At 43.5% G+C, this 20,640-nt stretch overlaps 1 protein-coding gene across 7 annotated transcripts in view; it reads right to left on the reverse strand.

Moving 5' to 3' along the window:
- The window catches only part of ADGRL3 (adhesion G protein-coupled receptor L3), a 2,099,109-nt gene that overhangs the window by 76,393 nt on the left and 2,002,076 nt on the right, over positions 1-20,640 (reverse strand). The window lies entirely within an intron of this gene.

Consider the following 20,640-nt stretch of genomic DNA (forward strand, 5'->3'; position numbering starts at 1 on the left):
GCTGTGTCAGCTATGGGGCATTATACTGTGTCAGCTATGGGGCATTATACTATGTCAGCTATGGGGCATTATGCTGTGTCAGCTATGGGGCATTATGCTGTGTCAGCTATGGGGCATTATGCTGTGTCAGCTATGGGGCATTATGCTGTGTCAGCTATGGGGCATTATACTGTGTCAGCTATGGGGCATTATGCTGTGTCAGCTATGGGGCATTATGCTGTGTCAGCTATGGAGGCATTATACTGTGTCAGCTATGGGGGCATTATACTGTGTCCGCTATGGGGGCATTATGCTGTGTCCGCTATGGGGCATTATACTGTGTCAGCTATGGGGCATTATACTGTGTCCGCTATGGGGGCATTATACTGTGACAGCTATGGGGCATTATACTGTCACAGCTATGGGGCATTATACTGTGTCAGCAATGGGGCATTATACTGTGTCAGCTATGGAGGCATTATAATGTGTCAGCTATGGAGGCATTATACTGTGTCAGCTATGGGGCATTATACTGTGTCAGCTATGGGGCATTATACTGTGTCAGCTATGGGGCATTATACTGTGTCAGCTATGGGGCATTATACTGTGTCAGCTATGGAGGCATTATACTGTGTCAGCTATGGAGGCATTATACTGTGTCAGCTATGGAGGCGTTATACTGTGTCAGCTATGGGGCATTATACTGTGTCAGCTATGGGGCATTATACTGTGTCAGCTATGGGGCATTATGCTGTGTCAGCTATGGAGGCATTATACTGTGTCCGCTATGGAGGCGTTATACTGTGTCAGCTATGGGGCATTATACTGTGTCAGCTATGGGGCATTATGCTGTGTCAGCTATGGGGCATTATACTGTGTCAGCTATGGGGCATTATGCTGTGTCAGCTATGGAGGCATTATACTGTGTCAGCTCTATGGGGCATTATACTGTGTCAGCTATGGGGCATTATACTGTGTCAGCTATGGGGCATTATACTGTGTCAGCTATGGGGCATTATACTGTGTCAGCTATGGGGCATTATACTGTGTCAGCTATGGGGCATTATGCTGTGTCAGCTATGGGGCATTATACTGTGTCAGCTATGGGGCATTATACTGTGTCAGCTATGGGGCATTATACTGTGTCAGCTATGGGGGCATTATGCTGTGTCAGCTATGGGGCATTATACTGTGTCAGCTATGGGGCATTATACTGTCACAGCTATGGGGCATTATACTGTCACAGCTATGGAGCCATTATACTGTGTCAGCTATGGGGCATTATACTGTGTCAGCTATGGGGCATTATACTGTGTCAGCTATGGGGCATTATACTGTGTCCGCTATGGGGCATTATACTGTGTCAGCTATGGGGCATTATACTGTCACAGCTATGGTGCATTATACTGTGTCAGCTATGGGGCATTATACTGTGTCAGCTATGGGGCATTATACTGTGTCAGCTATGGGGCATTATACTGTCACAGCTATGGGGCATTATACGGTCACATCTATGGAGGCATTATACTGTGTCGCAGCTATGGGGCATTATACTGTGTCAGCTATGGGGCATTATACTGTGTCAGCTATGGGGCATTATACTGTGTCAGCTATGGGGCATTATACGGTCACAGCTATGGGGCATTATACGGTCACAGCTATGGAGGCATTATACTGTGTCGCAGCTATGGGGCATTATACTGTGTCAGCTATGGGGCATTATACTGTGTCAGCTATGGGGCATTATACTGTGTCAGCTATGGGGCATTATACTGTCACAGCTATGGGGCATTATACTGTCACAGCTATGGAGGCATTATACTGTGTCGCAGCTATGGAGGCGTTATACTGTGTCGCAGCTATGGAGGCGTTATACTGTGTCGCAGCTATGGAGGCGTTATACTGTGTCGCAGCTATGGAGGCGTTATACTGTGTCGCAGCTATGGAGGCGTTATACTGTGTCGCAGCTATGGAGGCGTTATACTGTGTCGCAGCTATGGAGGCGTTATACTGTGTCGCAGCTATGGAGGCGTTATACTGTGTCGCAGCTATGGAGGCGTTATACTGTGTCGCAGCTATAGGGGCATTATACTGTGTCGCAGCTGTGGAGGCATTATACTGTGTCGCAGCTGTGGAGGCATTATACTGTGTCGCAGCTATGGAGGCATTATACTGTGTCGCAGCTATGGGGATATTATACTGTGTCGCAGCTATGGGGATATTATACTGTGTCGCAGCTATGGAGGTATTATACTGTGTCGCAGCTATGGGGGCATTATACTGTGTCGCAGCTATGGGGGCATTATACTGTTTCACATCTATGCAGGGCATTATACTGTGGGGGCAGCTATGGGTGGCAATATACTGTGGGGGCAGCTACGGGGGACATTATACTGAGCAATTACAAGAGCTGCAGGTCCAAGGGGGGAGACGCTGTGTAGCACAATATACAAGGAGGGATTGTTGTATAGCACTATATAGAAGGGAGTGCTGTGTATCACTATATCTAAGGGGGATTGCTGTATAGCACTATATACAAGAGGGGGAGGGCTATGTGATGCTATTTACAAAGTGGGGGATTGTGTAGCGCTATTTACAGGGGGCTGTGTGTGGTGCTATCTACAGTGTTTGACACAATTATATTCAGGGGCGCAGTCTATGGTGCTATAATATTTAGGGGCACAGTGTTTGTACTATTTTATTCAGGGGCGCAGTGTTTGGTGCTATTATATTTAGGGGCACAGTGTGCGGCACCATGATAATATTATCTTTGTTTATAGGTGTGGAAATGTTGGAAAAGTGAGGAGCCAAAGACATCTGAGTGGCAAATTCTGCAGAAATGGGTCATGGCCGGGAAAAGTCGTCATGAAGTCTGGACTGGATGGAGAAGAGGAAAAAAACTACTTAGTCACCTGTGAGTCACTAGATTTATAGAGAATCTGTCACCTCTCCTGACATGTTTATTATAGGAAATCCTTGTATTTCACAAAAAGTATTTCTGCGGTCCAGGACTGATAGACAATTCCCCTTGTCAGGAGGATGTGTCCTAGCACAGTGTGATACTGTCAGTATGTAGGGACACAGCCCTGTGACAAGGGAAATCTTAACACTGTTAATGCTTGCCCAAAAAAGTAGTGTTAAAAATAGTTACGGTGCGGCAGGGCGGCGGTGAGGAAGGGGGGCCCAAGTTTGGGTAACAGCCCAGGGCCCATGGTCTACTTAAAGGGGTTGTCCGAGATACCAACATTTTTTCAAAAACTGTGTCATACATTACCCCTTATACAGACAACCTAAATAAAGCATTATTTTTAAAAAAAATTCTACTTAGCACATTTCTGCTTTGAATTTAGCACAGCTTGTTTACATGCAGTTCAGCTCTGGTTTGTTGATCTTTCCTTGTTATGAAACTTTTTTCCCGTGCACGCTCATTGCAGGCTGCAATGAGCGTGCACGTACCTTCCATTAGTTCATGTGAGCTGTCCTTGCTCCTCCCCGCTGACCTCCTTCACTGCACTTGTCTCCTTGCTGACATTCTTGAAGGATGGTGAGCAAATGTCATCCTCCCCATTATGTTTTTCACATTTATGTTTTCTTTCTCTTTTCAGGTCTATAAACCTCTTCGTGTCTCCCCTCACCCTCGTCCACCCTCTTCTATCTCATGTCTCTCTCCACTAAGGCCATGTTCACACAGAGTTTTTTTGCAAGAGGAATATCTGCCTCAAAATTCCGTCTTGAAGTTTGCGGCAGATTTACCTCTCCCTGCGTCTTTTTGCGTCGTTTTTCCCGGCGTTTTTTGTGCGCTGTTTGCGTATTTGTTTGCCGCTTTGTTCGGGGCGTTTTTTGCTTGTTTGTTTGCGTCTTTTTTTGCGATGTTTTTTGCTGTGTTTTCCATTGCGTTTATCGTAGCCTTTTTCACGTCGTTTATCATTTCTTTTTTTGCGTCGTTGTTTGCGCCTATTTTTGCTGCGTTTTTCGTTGCGTCTTTCGTGGCGTTTTCCCAGTTGATTTTCGCTGCGTTCTTTGCCTCTGTTTGCGGCGTTTCTCGCGTCTTTTTCCGCGATGTTTTTCGCAGCTTTTTCCGTGGCGTTTATCGTAGTCAATGGGAGGTCAGAGGCGTAAACGCCCGAAGATGGAGCATGTTGCTTCTTTTTCCCGCAAGGCAGTTTTAATGCTCGATTTTAATGCTTGTTACAACAAATTGCAGAATAAATCACGCACCAAACACGCTTGTTTGGTGCATGGTTTTCACGCATGCATCTACTTGAGTGTAGGTGCATGATAACGCACCAATAGAGGACATGGAGTATGTTTCACGCGGCGGACTCTCGCTGGGTGAAAACGGCCCCATTGAAATAAATGGGTCGCGTGTGCTGTGCGTGGTTTCGACGTGGTGTGAATGGGGCCTTATGCGCGTGTGTCAAGTCTGTGTGCTGTGCTTTGAAAAAACGCACAACACACGCAACCTATTTATTTCAATGGGGCCGTTGACACATGTGTGACTTTTCACGCAGCGAGAGTCCGCTGCGTGAAACATACTGCATGTCCTCTATTGGTGCGTTATCATGCACCTACACTCACATTGAAGTCAATGCATGCGTGAAAACCACAAACAGCACACACGTGTTTGGTGCGTGATTTACACAGCAATTTGTTGTAAAAAAGAAGAAAAAAAATGGGCTGGCTTTGTGAGTGCGTGAATAACACATGACAATCTAAAAGCACACTGATGCATAAGGGCGGATTTAAACGAGCGTGTGCGTTTTGCGCACACAAATACGGTGGCGTTTTGTGTGCGCAAAATGCACTTGACAGCTCCGTGTCATGTTCATACGGATGCGCGGCTGCGGTTTTCGCGCAGCCGCCATAATTATGACACTCTGGATGTTTGTAGCACGTGGTGCTTTTCTGTTTACATTCATTATTTTACTGCTGTTGCGCGAATCACGCTCGTCCCACGGAAGTGCTTCCATGGGATGCGCCTGATTTTCACGCACCTATTGACTTCAATGGGTATGTGATGCTTGAAAAACGCAGAAATATAGAACATGTCGCGAGTTTACGCAGCGGACTCACGCTGCGTAAAATTCACGGACTGTCTGCACTGCCCCATAGACTTGCATAGGTCTGTGCGACCCGCGTGAATACCACGTGGGTTGCACGGACGTATAGCGCGTTCGTGTTAATCCGCCCTAACGCAAACACACGGATGGGATTGACGCAAGTTTTTCACGCGCGGAAAATACACACGCTAGTGTGCATGAAGCCTTACTAATGGACGCTGTTAGACAGTGGCCATTAATAATGAACTAATAATACATTTTTAAATAAATGAGAAGGACATAGAAAAAATATTGTAATAAAATAACACACATAACACTGGTTAACGATTTTATTAAAAATAAAAAAGGTGTCATTGAAGTAGTCCTTGAACCTGATGTAGTACCAAGGACTCAACCTGTAAAAAACACCTAATAACTAAGAAAAAAAAAAAGAGGGATGCTTAGATACACTGCTCATGTGTGATACTGTTAGACCATGTATCTAAGCCTACCACAAGGTAGCCTTAGTAACATTACCCAAGCAGACAGTGTCACACATAGGCCATGTATCTAAGAATACCACATGTTAGGCTTAGATACAGGGCCCCAAAACACTAATCTTAGGGTATCTTCACACGGCAGCGTCCGTAACGGCCGAAATTACGGGGCTGTTTTCAGGAGAAAACAGCCCTGTCGTTTCAGCCGTAACGGCATGTGCAGGCGCTTGAACGCCGCGTCCATTACGGACGTAACTGTAGCTGGTTTTCCATGTAGTCCATGGAAAACGGCTCCATTTACGTCTGAAGAAGTGACATGACACTTCTGTGGCGCGGGCGTCTATTTACGCGCCGTCTTTTGACAGCGACGCGTAAATATACGCCTCGTGTGAACAGACAAACGTCTGCCCATTGCTTTCAATGGGCAGATGTTTGCCAACGATTTCAAGCCGTAATTTCGGACGTAATTCGGGGGTTAATACGCCCGAATTACGTCCGTAAATAGGCCGTGTGAACATACCCTTATACAGGAATAAAAAGAATGTCATCTGGGGTCCTGTATCTAAGCCTACATTGTGTTAGGCTTAGATACAGGCTCCATGTGTGACACTGTTTGTTAGACCCTGTATCTAAGCCTAACAATGTAGGCTTAGATACAGGACCCCAGAAGATCTTATCTAGTTCAGGACCAGACACCGTTTAGCCCTTTTTAGCACGTGTTCGTTAAATGGCTATAACTTTTTTATTTGTTGGGCTAACGACGTTATTTTTGCGACGTTTTTTCCGTAGACAATGGAGGTTTATTTTTTTATCGTTTTTGTACCCACCTTTTTTGCCATTTTAGAATTTTCATTCATAAAGTTTGAAAATAGTAAAAAAATAAGCTTTTTTACGTTTCAGCTATTTTTTTTGGTAATAACATAGTTTTACCCTAAAATAGACCTTTTATTTGTGATCGTCATTGTTTACCGTAAATTTCTATATATTACATGTCTATATTAGGGTAATTGGGTCAGCGCTAGCGTTACAACAATGATTGGCGCGGGGGGGGGGGGACGGTATTTTTTTGGGGTGGGTATTTTATGTGTATTTATTATTTCTTTTTTTTTTGTACTTTACTATTTTTTTATTATTATTGTCTGTCCCTCATAGGTCAAAAAAGACCTTTGGGGGACTTTATATATTTTTTTTCTTTTTTTTTACACCATGTTTTCCACTGTAACTGGAGCTGCACAGCAGCACCAGTTACAGGGGAAATCAGCCCTCTCATAGTGACGATTGTCACTAATAGGGCTGTGCTGGGTCTAGTTAGACCCAGCAGCAGTCTGCCACTAACGGTACCCGGCGATCATGTGACCAGTCACATGATCACCGGGAGGAATAGAGACAGCGCCGCTGCTGCTGTCTCTATTCCTATACACAGCGTTCATTGAACGCTGTATAAGAAGACATCGGAGAAGACAGAAGCAGCGAAAGCAGTCACTGACAGCCGGAGACCCGACATTCCCGCAGGTGCCGTCCCTCTTCACTTTTTTCACTGTGAACACGCATAGGCGCGCTCACAGTGAAAAAAAGCTGCATAGGCTGGGCGGGCACCCGCAGAAACCACACGTCTCCAGTGACGTGTCGTGTCCCATCCGAGGTCTCGCTGGGGCGAGACCATGTGATCGGGACACGACACGACAGTGGAGGAGGAAGAAAACGTGACGTCAGAAGACAGGTGATCGGAAGAAAAGAGCTGCCAGAACGGAGAACAGAAGCAAGATTGCACAGGTAAGTATATTAGGGAATATTTAATGTGTGTATTGTGTGTTTAACTTTTAAATAAAAATTTATCTCGGACAACCCCTTTAATCCACCATTGCACCCTTTATGGCTGCACGATTTTGCAAATTACAACAACTTACCTCCTATTCATTCTCTATGGGAGCGCCGGAAAAAGCAGAACACTGCACTCGGCTATCTCCGGCGCTCCCATAGAGAATGAATGGAGCGGCAGTGCACATGCTAATGTAACCGGAATACCCCTTAACGAGGTATTTGACAGCCGCTCCTACATAGTGCCAGCGCGGTTGTTGGCCGCGTTGCGACAGTGTGAGGGCCGCTCCGTGTGGCCGTACCCTAAATAATTCTTTTTCCCCATACATAATGCTAAGTTCCCCTCCCCCATGATTCATAATAAACTATACAGAAGTCCCCCTCCTCACAAAATACATGTATAAAGAATCCCCCCACACTCCTATAGCATTTAGGGCAATGTCCCCTCACCTTCAAAATCGATCTGTAAAAAATACACACAAAGTACCTATCACCTAGTCTCCCCTCCCCCACAAAATCGATCTTTTAAAAAAAAAAAAAAACATCCTGTTACACATCACTAAAAGCCCCCTCTTTCCTCCTCCTTCACACAGCACATAAATAAACATAGATTAAGCTAAAGCTGCTGCTCTTACCTGACACTGGACCTCCGTATTTGCAGTTATGATCCGGGAAAATAGCCCTCATATATATATGTCAAATTCTCATCCATACGCTCAGAGGAACTACTATTGACTAAAAACATGGGCCTATTACAGTTGTGTTTGATATGCCCTGGTTGGTAAATGTATGCACAGGTGAATGCAGGTAACACTATATTTTTAGGAGATTCTTGCAAGAACACATGACCATTTTTGTGTTTCTCAATAGAAATATAACTGTGTAATGGGAGGAGTACGCTTCATTATCATATGAACAGCCTCCTCTCATTGACATCACCAACCAGTGGACTGTAGGGAAACATTGGGTTTAAAATGCCAGGAGAAGTGAGGGTCAGTGTCATTCGTTGGGGATCCATATCTCGGTTAAATTGACTGCCCATAGTTTCAGCTATCTCCACAGCCAGGATATCGCCGCTGTACAACAGTAAGGTTTTGTTCTGTTTCCTTTATCCCTTTTATTTTCATATCTGAATGCATTGTAACTGTATGTATATTTTTTCATCTTCAGGATGAAGCCATTTTTTAATTTTTAATTTTCTTTTTTCACTCGCCGCCTTTCAAAAGCTATAACTTCTTTTTCCGTGAATAGAGTGAGGGTTTATTTTTTGTGGGAGGAGTTGTTGTTTCTATTGGTAGCATTTAAAGTACCATATAATGTACTAGGAAGCTGAAAAAAAATATTTGTGCAGGCTGAAATTGGAAAAAACTGAGATTTCCCAATTGTTTTTTGGGTTTCGTTTTTAAGGCTTTCACCGTGTGGTAAAAACAACAACTTAACTTTATTCTGTCGGTCCATACGATTACGGTGATACTACATTTATTTAGTTTTTTTTATATTTTACTACTTTTAAAGAAAAAAATCTTTTTATTAAAAAAAAAATTTCATTTGTGTTGCCACATTCTGAGAGCGATAACTTTTTTATTTTTTCATAGATTGAGCAGTGTGAGGGCTTATTTTTTGCGGGATGAGCTGTAGTTTTTATCGGTTTTATATTTTGGTACATTTGATCACTTTTCATTTCATTTTTTTGGGGGGCTTTGTCGACCAAAAAAACAACGATTTTGGTGTTTTAATTGTTTTATTTTCTTATTTTCACCGTGTGCGTTAAATAATGCTATATTTTAATAGTTTACACTTTTACAGATGTAGCTATACCAGTTTTCTTAACTTTTTTATTTTTTACATTACTTTAGAGGAAAAATGTGAAAAGGTTTTTATCTTACTTTTAAATTTATATATTTTTTTCACTACTAAAAACTTTGTTTCACTTGTTTTTTTTTAAACATTTCATTAGTCCCTCCAGGGGACTGGAACCAGCGATCGTTATATCCCTAATGCAGTAGCAGAAGCAGAGTGAAGGCAGTGCACGGGGCCTTCATTAGGCATCTGGGGTGCCATAACAACCATCGTCACCCCCTGATCTCATTGCGGGGAGGGGGGGCGTGTGATGAGCTGTCGGAGCGGGCCACCCCTTCTTCTCAACACCTCAGATGCTGCGTTTGCGATTGACCGCAGGAATTGAGAAGTTAAACAGCCAGAAACAGCCAGACACGACATTTTGCGGGACGGGGTTAATCTGACAACTATTTTTTGTATTGCACTGCACTATTGTATATTAAATTTTTAATATAAATAAGTTTCTTCTTTGTAGTCTTGCAGAACTTAATCTTCCGAATGTGAAGAACAGTACCTGTGTTAATTTAGGGTATTTTATGTTACATTTAGATAACCTGTGTTTTTGAGACTAAGGCCCCATGCACACGACCGTGTTTTTGCGTCCGCAATTCCTCCGCAAATCCACGGGAGAATTGCGGACCCATTCATTTCTATGGGCCCATACACACTATCCGTGTTTTCACGGGTCTCCGCATGTCCGCAAATCCGTGCCGCAGAAACTCAGGACATGTCTTATTACGGGCCGCAAATTCGATGCGGACATGCCCATAGAAGTCAATGGGCCCGTGGAAATTGCGGATACACCTCCGTGTGTCATCCGCAGTTTGCGGAAATGTTGCTAGGCGACGACCGGGAATGAGTTCTGTCGTCATCCTGTTTTACCTAGGCTTTTTTTTTTTTTCATCCGCATTTTGCGGATTACATAGGGATGAACTGCGGATTACGGGCCCATAGACTTCTATTGGCCACGGGTACCTCCCCGTATGCTTAAAGGAAGGTGCATATGCCGTTAAAAAATATAGAACATGTCCTATTTCAGGCCGTAATAATGGCACGGGCAGGCCCATCAAAGTCTATGGGGCTCCCGTAATTACGGGTGACTATGTGTGTGCACCCGTAATTACGGGAGCGTTGCTAGGCGACATCAGGGGATAGTCACTGTCCAGGGTGCTGAAAGAGTTAACTGATTGGCAGTAACTCTTTCAGCGCCCTGAACAGTGACTACGGATCACAATATAGATCAGCCTGTAAAAAAAATAGAAGTTCATACTTACCCAGAACTCCCTGCTTCTTCCTCCAGTCTGGCCTCCCGGGATGACGTTTTAGCCCATGTGACCGCTGCAGCCAATCACAGGCCAATCACAGGCTGCAGCCGTCACATGGACCGTCGCGTCATCCAGGGAGGTCGGACTGGATGTCAAGAGAGGGACGCGTCACCAAGACAACGGCCGGGTAAGTATGAATTTCTTTTACTTTTTCTGAGGAAAGAGCTGTCCCTTCTCTTTATCCTGCACTAATAGAGAAAAGGGCTGCCGATTACTGCAGTGCAATTTTGCAGCGAAAACGTGCCCGTAAATACGGGTGGAATACTGGTGACACCGGACCCGTATTTACGAGCACAGGTTCGTAAATACTGGTTGAATACGGGTTGAATACGGGTCGAATACGTGTGACCAAGGACCCGTATTTACGCCAGTATTTATGGGAGGACAAAAATACGTTTGTGTGTATGAGGCCTTAGAGGTGATCTTAATAATATGTACAAATATATGTACGGTCAATTAAAAAATTAGCACATAATCTGTTATTTCCAAGTACTTTACAAAGGACCAGGGAACATCCATTGCGTATGGAAGAAAGACGCTTCAGACATCAATATAGGAAAACATTCTTTACAGTTAGAGTAGTCAAACTGTGGATTGCCCTACCCCAAGAGGTAGTATTGGCATATACTATGTCAGCATTTTAAAAGGGCTATACGTTCATCTACTGACGAATGGCATTGAGGGCTATAACAAATCTAGCAATATAAAACGCATAATTAATTGAGAAAGGTTGAACTTGATGTACTTGTGTCTTTTCTCAACATATGTAACTATGTAAAAAGGATGACAGGATGACAGGAGGAAAGTAGTGCCATCTTCGCAAGCTGACTCAGTGCCAGATTCTGTACTCTACTGACGTACAAATTCTTGGCTACAAATTACTTACTGGTGTACAAATTGCACTTAGTAATGACCTTTTGGCATACAAATGCTGTATAAAAAATTACCTACAGGCGTAAAAATTTTATTAAAAATTGTATTAAATGGCATTAAAATTGACCTTCTGGCATACCGATTCCACAAAAAAATGACCTACTATCATACAAATTCTGTACTAGAAATTACCTACTGGCATGCAAATTGTACTAAAAATCAATGGCATTGACTAATATTTTCTATATTGCCTTACTAATGATCATAAAACATTTTACCATTGAGATGGATATTGATATAAATCTATTGATAGTGGAATATTGTTATCTCTTATTATAATCAATCTTTCTAATAAACTTAAATTTGTATTTTCCACTGTCTTTTGTCATTTAAGTCCACTGATACTTACAGTGGCTTTCTTTCTTCCCTCATACCTGGTGTTCTTGTGATAGATATCTTCACTATACTTGTAATACGGTCGTGCTTCAAGTTCTAAGTCCACTGACATCCGCAGTGAACTGATTTTCATACTTATCTATCCGGCGTAATCTTTTTCCACTGCGCAGGCGCTAAAGCGAGTTCCCGATTGGCTGGGTAGTATCGCGATTGGACTATACTGCTGTCAATCATTCTTACCACAAGAGCGATAGCGAATTCCTCATTGGTTGGATGGATGGAGCATATCTTTCCATCTAGGGGTCGTTCTTATGAGGGTCACTGTGATTGGTAACATCAGTCTAGATGACGTCAATAGTGAGATCATAAATAGGAGACTCAGCCGCGTTTGCCGCCATTAGCCACATTTTTCCCCTGAGGTCGCCACTTCGGTGGTGAAACATGTCGGGGGGCTGTTTCTTCCTTTTTAAAATTAAATGTGTTCTGACAAGTCTAAGTCCCTTTTCAAGCAGACTGCAGCCGTAAATCAAAGTTGTTTCATATAGGTAGTGCGGCCATCAGAGATGGTGGTTTGACTCTGCACTTAGATGGTACAGACTACAGAGTATTATTAGTATCATTATATCGAGACCTTCAGTTCACATTGCGTTTTTAATCTTCATTTGTATGCTTATAGTTATTCATAATAAAGTTATATGTCACAATATTAGTAAGCATTCAATAGGTGTCTTGGAAACAAGGGCTAATCTTTTTGCCTTTGGCGATATTGATGTGTTTTTGTGTGTAATTCAGCCCACCAGATACCTGGGTCCTTTTTTGTTTTTTGAAAAATGAGTGGCATACTCCTTCTGGTTTAAATGGTCCCTTAGTGTTATCCTGTTCCCGTTGTTTCCCGTGCCCTGCTACCTGCTGTATCCTGTATCCCGTGCTGTGTGCTTGTTCCTGAGCCTGTTAGTGTTGGAGTCATGTCCTACTGCACCTGCTGCCTTCTGCCATGTCCAGTGTCATCAGCCACATCCAGTGTCATCAGCCACGTCCAGTGTCATCTACCACATCCAGTGTCATCCGCCACATCTGGTGCAAACTGTTGCACACACTTCCATCCGTGCTAAAGCCTCAGCCACTGTCTAGACTATTCAGGTACCCTAGTGCAGGACTTTGTATTGCTTGGGTAGTCTGTTGTTTGGCCAGCTGCCTCCCCGCTACGGCAGTGTGGTCTAGTGGGTCCACATACCCACAGAACGTGACATAGATAAAGATCCCAGCAATGTCCCCGAAAGTGCACAAAAGTGTCAGCAATCCACAAAGACCAATAATCTCAGGAGTGGCGTTCCTAACCTGTAACCTCTCCCGTTACATTGATGTCCTACTCCAAAAACGTGATAAATCTAACGTCACACCTCTAAGTTTTTGCAAATATCATCAAGCCCTTACAAGGCATCACCTGGAAAGAAACATATATAGACGTTGCCTCATTATATTCCAACATTCCATGTAAAAAAGTTATCAACTCAATACGTCATAACCTTTCTACAGACAACCTTATGTTGACTGCACAGAATGAATTTCTTCTAAAAGGTAAATACATCCCCAACCTCAGTTTTGTCTGTTGGCTCCAATAGAAAGAGAAGCGTGGTTATCGATGTAAAGTAGGAGAACTGGTGTCGCATCCGTTATTCTACAACTAGCCACCACTACATGCCTCCAACTGTCAGTGTTACGTCTGATGCTTCCATTCATCAAGGTACCAGTGCCTATTTGTAGTCTGCTTGGCCAGCAGCCACTCCTCAAGAGGCACCTGGTAGTTTTCCCGCCGCGAAGACAAGATCCCTGTGTAGGGGTTAAAGGGTGAAGACTGGGGAGTTTACTTAGAAAACGCCATTAGCCAAGCCGGTGGAGAAGCCCAGTGGGTCCACAACCTTCTGGTCATAACAGCTGATGGAAATTAAGAACCTAAGAAAAATGCTCCTTGTGTCAGGCGCTCGTGTGGTTGTTTCATTAATTCCACTGAACCTTGGAATGAGACTTAAAACAAATTATTTATGAACATGCTAAAAAACAATAAAAAATTGCTGCTGCAATGCGTTTCTACCTCGTGATGCGGTCTTTGTCAGGCATATAAATTTTGGACAAACAACATCTTAAATACCTGTGTCATGTAGTTCACACCCGGGTCAAACAGTCAAGGTTCAAGATCATTGTGGGAGTTTTCAAAAAGGTACACGTGAGTCATATTGTTCAGTTCTGAGCTTTTGTACGTGTCTCTATTGATACTTTGTTCTTTTATTTAATTGTGAACCTTTGTTTGTGCGTCTATGGATAATTATTAAAAGTATCTATTTAATTATTTTGAGTTATGTTTCAGAACACAGAAGAACGGACTGAATGTTATATCATTTTTTATATATACTTCCTATAATTAACATATGTTATTCCTCCATAAGCAATATGCTGCTAAGATGATTTGACCGATAGGTTGGAACTCATAACTCTATGTGAGAGGTACATTGTATTTAGTTGAGCTGTCTAACTTTGCTTTATCTATGTCATTATTAGGATGAATCTGTCAATTATTTTGCTGGCTCACTTTCGAATTGCCCCGGAGCGCTGGGAACCCACACACTATCGAGCGATAGGAAGAGGGAGAAAGCCGTTTGAGGTATTGTTGATAATCCTTTCTTATTCTTATTTTTTGTTTTGATTTTTCATATGAATGGAATTAAACACAACAACCTATTTAAGGGTTGTCTATTGAACAATAGTATATTGCTTTCTTTGGGAACAGAATTTATATAGCTAGAATCTTCTCAATAAAAAGTATGCTTCCCTTCAAGGTATTCATAAATTTATTTTTATCTCTATCCAGGTTCGATGTTTATTTTCATTGTTAAAAGGAGTCAATATTTGTTTTCTATTGATTCAAACAGAATCTGTTCTAGTTGAGTCCATTTGGGCTCAGAGATTCAAATTTAAAAATCCAAAATGATTCGTGTTTGTTTAGTGTTGAACTAACTAGTATGTAACTAGTATGTGACTATGAATTTTTTTTTTTTACATTTTTCATATGTTAGTGATTATCTTAATTGAGTGTCACAAGTCCATTGTGCAGAAGTACCATCTTATAGGAGTTTTCCAACCTCTGCGCACTTTTAAAAAACAGCAGTGATAGTTAAAAAAATACCTTATGGACAGACACCCTGATGCACGACTCTATGTATTTTACATTTCCCCTGTCAGTAAGCAGGCTTGCAGCTTATACTTATTTGATTGTGCTGCAGCTACTTTTATCTGCTTATGGGTCAAAAGCATACTTGGCAACTTTGAAGAATGGACATCATGGAGATTCTGAAAAATTGCATATAAAGCTGAGGACCGCATACAGACCCCAGACCAGAACCACTAAAGAAATACAGACGCCAGACCAGAATGCCCTAAATAGGTACAGACACAAGAACAGACCCCCTAAATACATACAGACCCCAGGCAAGACAAACTTTTTAAACACAGACCCCTTGACTCTCTAAATACATTAAACCCCCTAGCGCCCCTAAATTAATACAAACGCCAGAACAGATACCCTAAATACAGACCTAAGAGCAGACCCTGTAAATTCAGAACCCCCTGACTCCCTAAATAAATTATACCCCCTTGCGCCCATATACTAATACAGACCTAAGACTAGACCCCAGATTCCCTAAAGAACACAGACCAGACACATAACAATTTTACAGACCCCAAACCAGATCCCTTAAATCAATATATTTACAAAAAGCTGTTACCAGCAGAGAAATTCCCTTAAGTCCAACTGTCACTGAATAATAAATGACTAAATAAATAAATACATTTTTATAGTGCTTCTATGAGCAAAAAGACTAACTACACTAAATGGTTAAAAGAGTAACATAACCTCCGTTCAAAGTATAGGAGCTGTGCACACCTGACCAAATATGTATGTGTTGCATTCAGTGGTGCTCGTGGCTGCAGACCAACGAGTCCCACAACTGACACTTGTGAGAAGCAACGGAGGTATATTAGATTAAAATAGGAGTATCAAAGCCCCCCCGACATGTTTCGCTGTGCTAGACAGTGTCCTCAGGGGTTCAGGGGCTTAATGGCAGCGCGCCGGGAAATCTGTGTCATATTATGCCGTATCGAGAATCGGCTCAGCCAATCAGATGTCACTGTTCGGCCGAGCCCCTCATCATGCCTGACTGGCATTTTGGCGGACAAATCAGTGAGTCCCGCCAGCGGCCAATCAGAGTCCCTAACGGCTCCGACCAATGGGGCGTGAGTGGAGGATACAAAACGTTCCCTCCCTGATGGACGTAGAGAACGTCCAATCAGAGAGGATGCATAGCGGGGCCGCGACAAGTACACACCCCCCTGCATACGTACATTCATAACCATGCCCTCTCACCAATAACAGCGATCCCATGCACAGTGTATCAAGGATGAAACGCTGAGTGAGTTCAGCCCGACCGTATAGGGTTCAAGAAACCCATCCCATTCAGCAAGCCTGTGAATGGAAGAAGCCACTCCCATCCTCCCCGACGGACAAGGAAGGCGTCCAATCAGAGAGGAAGGGAGCGGCAACTGGTTGTGACAGGTGTCCATTCCTGTCACACGAGTACATAGTGCCCTGTCCCCTCATCGTTAACAATCCACATTCACACATAATGGTATGAATGTAATACCACAGCACTGGGTTCAGGGATCCTGGTCGGTCCACCCAGTGTTATGCAAAAAATAGATTAATAAATTAGGGTAACTCCCCGATAGATATGAGAGGGTGTCGAATCGGAGCGAGAAACACAACGGGGCTGTGACAAAAGCCCTCCCCCCGTTTTAGATCGCATATGACTATGCCCCTTCATTGATCGTGACCAAAAAATGCACAAGGGTGTGATAGTACACATGGTAATGCCCCAGGGGATGAATCACCAAGCGACCATAACTAAAGGCGCACTAGGCTCGCTGAGCCACTATATGAACCGAACTATGATGGAGAAAATAACACATGTAATAGTATTACAGAATGCAGACCGGCACCTGAGTAAACATACAAATGCATGTATGCATACATACAAAAAGACACAGATGTATATTGGACGCGCCCTTACCATTGATACTATAAAAAGACATAGAGTAGTCAGATCCGCTATGTCATAATGTCTTCAAAGAATATGTAAATTATAATAGATTTTAGTCAGGAGAGTGCATACTGATATAATGCATGCTCCTAAGAAGGTGGTGTTTGTTTTATCTTTGCAATATTGGCCCAACCAGACCATTGTGTACACGCCTGTGCACACCTATTAGTTGATCCCAGAAACGCAGAGGTATTTACATTAGATGAAGGCTGCAAAATTGAAACCCTCATTGAGTCCAGCAGGACTCAGAGTATTAAGGCGATAGATCCATCTGGCCTCCTCCTGCAACAATTTACGATCAAGATTGCCCAAGCGTGGGCCCACCCTAATCAGAGATATACCCCAGAATTTTAAAACCCGAGTATCGCCACCATGAAGAGAACGAACGTGTCTAGATAGTGGTATATCCTCCTTTCCATTGATGGAAAAACAATGTCGAGAGATTCTTCTCCTGAGTTCCTGTATCGTCTTTCCCACATACAGTTTTGGACAGGGGCATTGTGCTACATATACTAGACCACTACTCTGACAGTTCATGAACTGTATGATCTGATATGTCTTACCATCCAAGATGTTACAGAAACTTTTTGTGACAGGCATGTAGGGGCAGAATGAACATCTGCCACATAGATGTGAGCACGTAATTGTTGTTCTAAGCCAACAAGTTGGAGTGGATGACGATTTCGAGTAGTGGCTATGGACCAGATATTCCCGTAGATTCTTCCCTCTTCTGTATGTAACACTAGGGATGGGGGAGATCCGATCACGTAAATCAGGGTCTGCCCTTAAAATGGGCCAATATTTCTCCAAGATCTTTCTAACTTGGGAGGAACATGCATAGTAGGTACCGATGCATCTGATAACTGGGGTAGATTCTGTGGGATTGACATTTCTTATGCGTTTGGATTCACAGAGGAGATCCTGTCTGTTAGTCGCTCTGGCCCTGGCATAAGCCCTATGTAGATATTTTTTCAGGTAACCCCGGGCCAAAATTTTTTGGAATAAGCAGTCACATTCAGTTTTAAAGGATGCTTCATCTGAGCAGTTCCTTCTTGCTCTTAAGTACTGACCCATTGGGATACCCCTTTTTATCGCCGGGGGGTGATGACTATCCCAATGGAGAAGACTATTAGTCGCGATAGGTTTCTGACTAATCTTGGTCTGGACACTACCACCAGGGTCCAGGGAAATTCGGAGATCTAGAAATACAATTTCGGCATGATGGATCTCATGTGTGAATCTCATGCCAATAGCGTTACTGTTCAATACAGACATGAAGTCCAAAAAAGTGGCGGAGTCTCCCTCCCAAAAAATCAATATGTCATCTATGTAACGACCCCAGAATAATATGTGACATGTGTAACAAAGTAAATCATCTGAGAAAACAATTGTGTCCTCCCACCACCCCAAAAATAAATTTGCGTAAGTGGGAGCACATGCTGTGCCCATTGCCGTGCCTTTTATCTGATGATAAAATTTCTTATCAAAAATAAAATAGTTTTGGGTCGAGCCTAGTGCACCTTTAGTTATGGTCGCTTGGTGATTCATCCCCTGGGGCATTACCATGTGTACTATCACACCCTTGTGCATTTTTTGGTCACGATCAGTGAAGGGACATAGTCATATGCGATCTAACACGGGGGGTGGGCTTTTGTCACAGCCCCGTTGTGTTTCTCGCTCCGATTCGACACCTTCCATATCTATCGGGGAGTTACCCTAATTTATTAATCTATTTTTTGCATAACACTGGGTGGACCGACCAGGATCCCTGAACCCAGTGCTGTGGTATTACATTCATAACATTGTGTGAATGTGGATTGTTAACGATGAGGGGACAGGAATGGACACCTGTCACAACCAGTTGCCGCTCCCTTCCTCTCTGATTGGACGCCTTCTGCGTCTGTCGGGGAGGATGGGAGTGGCTTCTCCCATTCACAGGCTTGCTGAATGGGATGGGTTTCTTGAACCCTATACGGTCGGGCTGAACTCACTCAGCGTTTCATCCTTGATGCACTGTGCATGGGATCGCTGTTATTGGTGAGAGGGCATGGTTATGAATGTACGTATGCAGGGGGGGGTGTGTACTTGTCGCGGCCCCGCTATGCATCCTCTCTGATTGTACGTTCTCTACGTCCATCAGGGAGGGAACGTGTTGTATCCTCCACTCACGCCCCATTGGTCGGAGCCGTTAGGGACTCTGATTGGCCGCTGGCGGGACTCACTGATTTGTCCGCCAAAATGACAGTCAGGCATGATGAGGGGCTCGGCCGAACAGTGACATCTGATTGGCTGAGCCGATTCTCGATACGGCATAATATGACACAGATTTCCCGGCGCGCTGCCATTAAGCCCCTGAACCCCTGAGGACACTGTCTAGCACAGCTAAACATGTCGTGGGGCTTTGATACTCCTATTTTAATCTAATATACCTCCGTTGCTCCTCACAAGTGTCAGTTGTGGGACTCGTTGGTCTGCAGCCACGAGCACCACTGAATGCAACACATACAAGGAAATAAGTATTTGATCCCTTGCTGATTTTGTAAGTTTGCCCACTGTCAAAGACATGAACAGCCTATAATTTTTAGGCTAGGTTAATTTTACCAGTGAGAGATAGATTATATTTAAAAAAAAAGAAAATCACATCGTCAAAATTATATATATTTATTTGCATTGTGCACAGAGAAATAAGTATTTGATCCCCTACCAACCATTAAGAGTTCAGCCTCCTCCAGACCAGTTACACGCTCCAAATCAACTTTGTGCCTGCATTAAAGACAGCTGTCTTAAATGGTCACCTGTATAAAAGACTCCTGTCCACAGACTCAATGAATCAGTCTGACTCTAACCTCTACAACATGGGCAAGACCAAAGAGCTTTCTAAGGATGTCAGGGACAAGATCATAGACCTGCACAAGGCTGGAATGGGCTACAAAATCATAAGCAAGACGCTGGGAGAGAAGGAGACAACTGTTGGTGCAATGGTAAGAAAATGGAAGACATACAAAATGACTGTCAATCGCCATCGATCTGGGGCTCCATGCAAAATCTCACCTCGTGGGGTATCCTTGATCCTGAGGAAGGTGGGAGCTCAGCCGAAAACTACACGGGGGGAACTTGTTAATGATCTCAAGGCAGCTGGCACCACAGTCACCAAGAAAACCATTGGTAACACATTACGCCGTAATGGATTAAAATTCTGCAGTGCCCACAAGGTCCCCCTGCTCAAGAAGGCACATGTACAGGCCTGTCTGAAGTTTGCAAATTAACATCTGGATGATTCTGAGAGTGATTGGGAGAAGGTGCTGTGGTCAGATGAGACTAAAATTGAGCTCTTTGGCATTAACTCAACTCGCCGTGTTTGGAGGAAGAGAAATGCTGCCTATGACCCAAAGAACACCGTCCCCACTGTCAAGCATGGAGGTGGAAACATTATGTTTTGGGGGTGTTTCTCTGCTAAGGGCACAGTACTACTTCACCGCATCAATGGGAGAATGGATGGAGCCATGTACCGTCAAATCCTGAGTGACAACCTCCTTCCCTCCACCAGGATATTAAAAATGGCTCGTGGCTGGGTCTTCCAGCACGACAATGACCCGAAACATACAGCCAAGGCAACAAAGGAGTGGCTCAAAAAGAAGCACATTAAGGTCATGGAGTGGCCTAGCCAGTCTCCGGACCTTAATCCCATCGAAAACTTATGGAGGGAGCTGAAGATCCGAGTTGC

The sequence above is a fragment of the Rhinoderma darwinii genome, chromosome 1 (assembly GCF_050947455.1).
Source record: "Rhinoderma darwinii isolate aRhiDar2 chromosome 1, aRhiDar2.hap1, whole genome shotgun sequence".
In the NCBI taxonomy this organism is placed as follows: domain Eukaryota; kingdom Metazoa; phylum Chordata; class Amphibia; order Anura; family Rhinodermatidae; genus Rhinoderma; species Rhinoderma darwinii.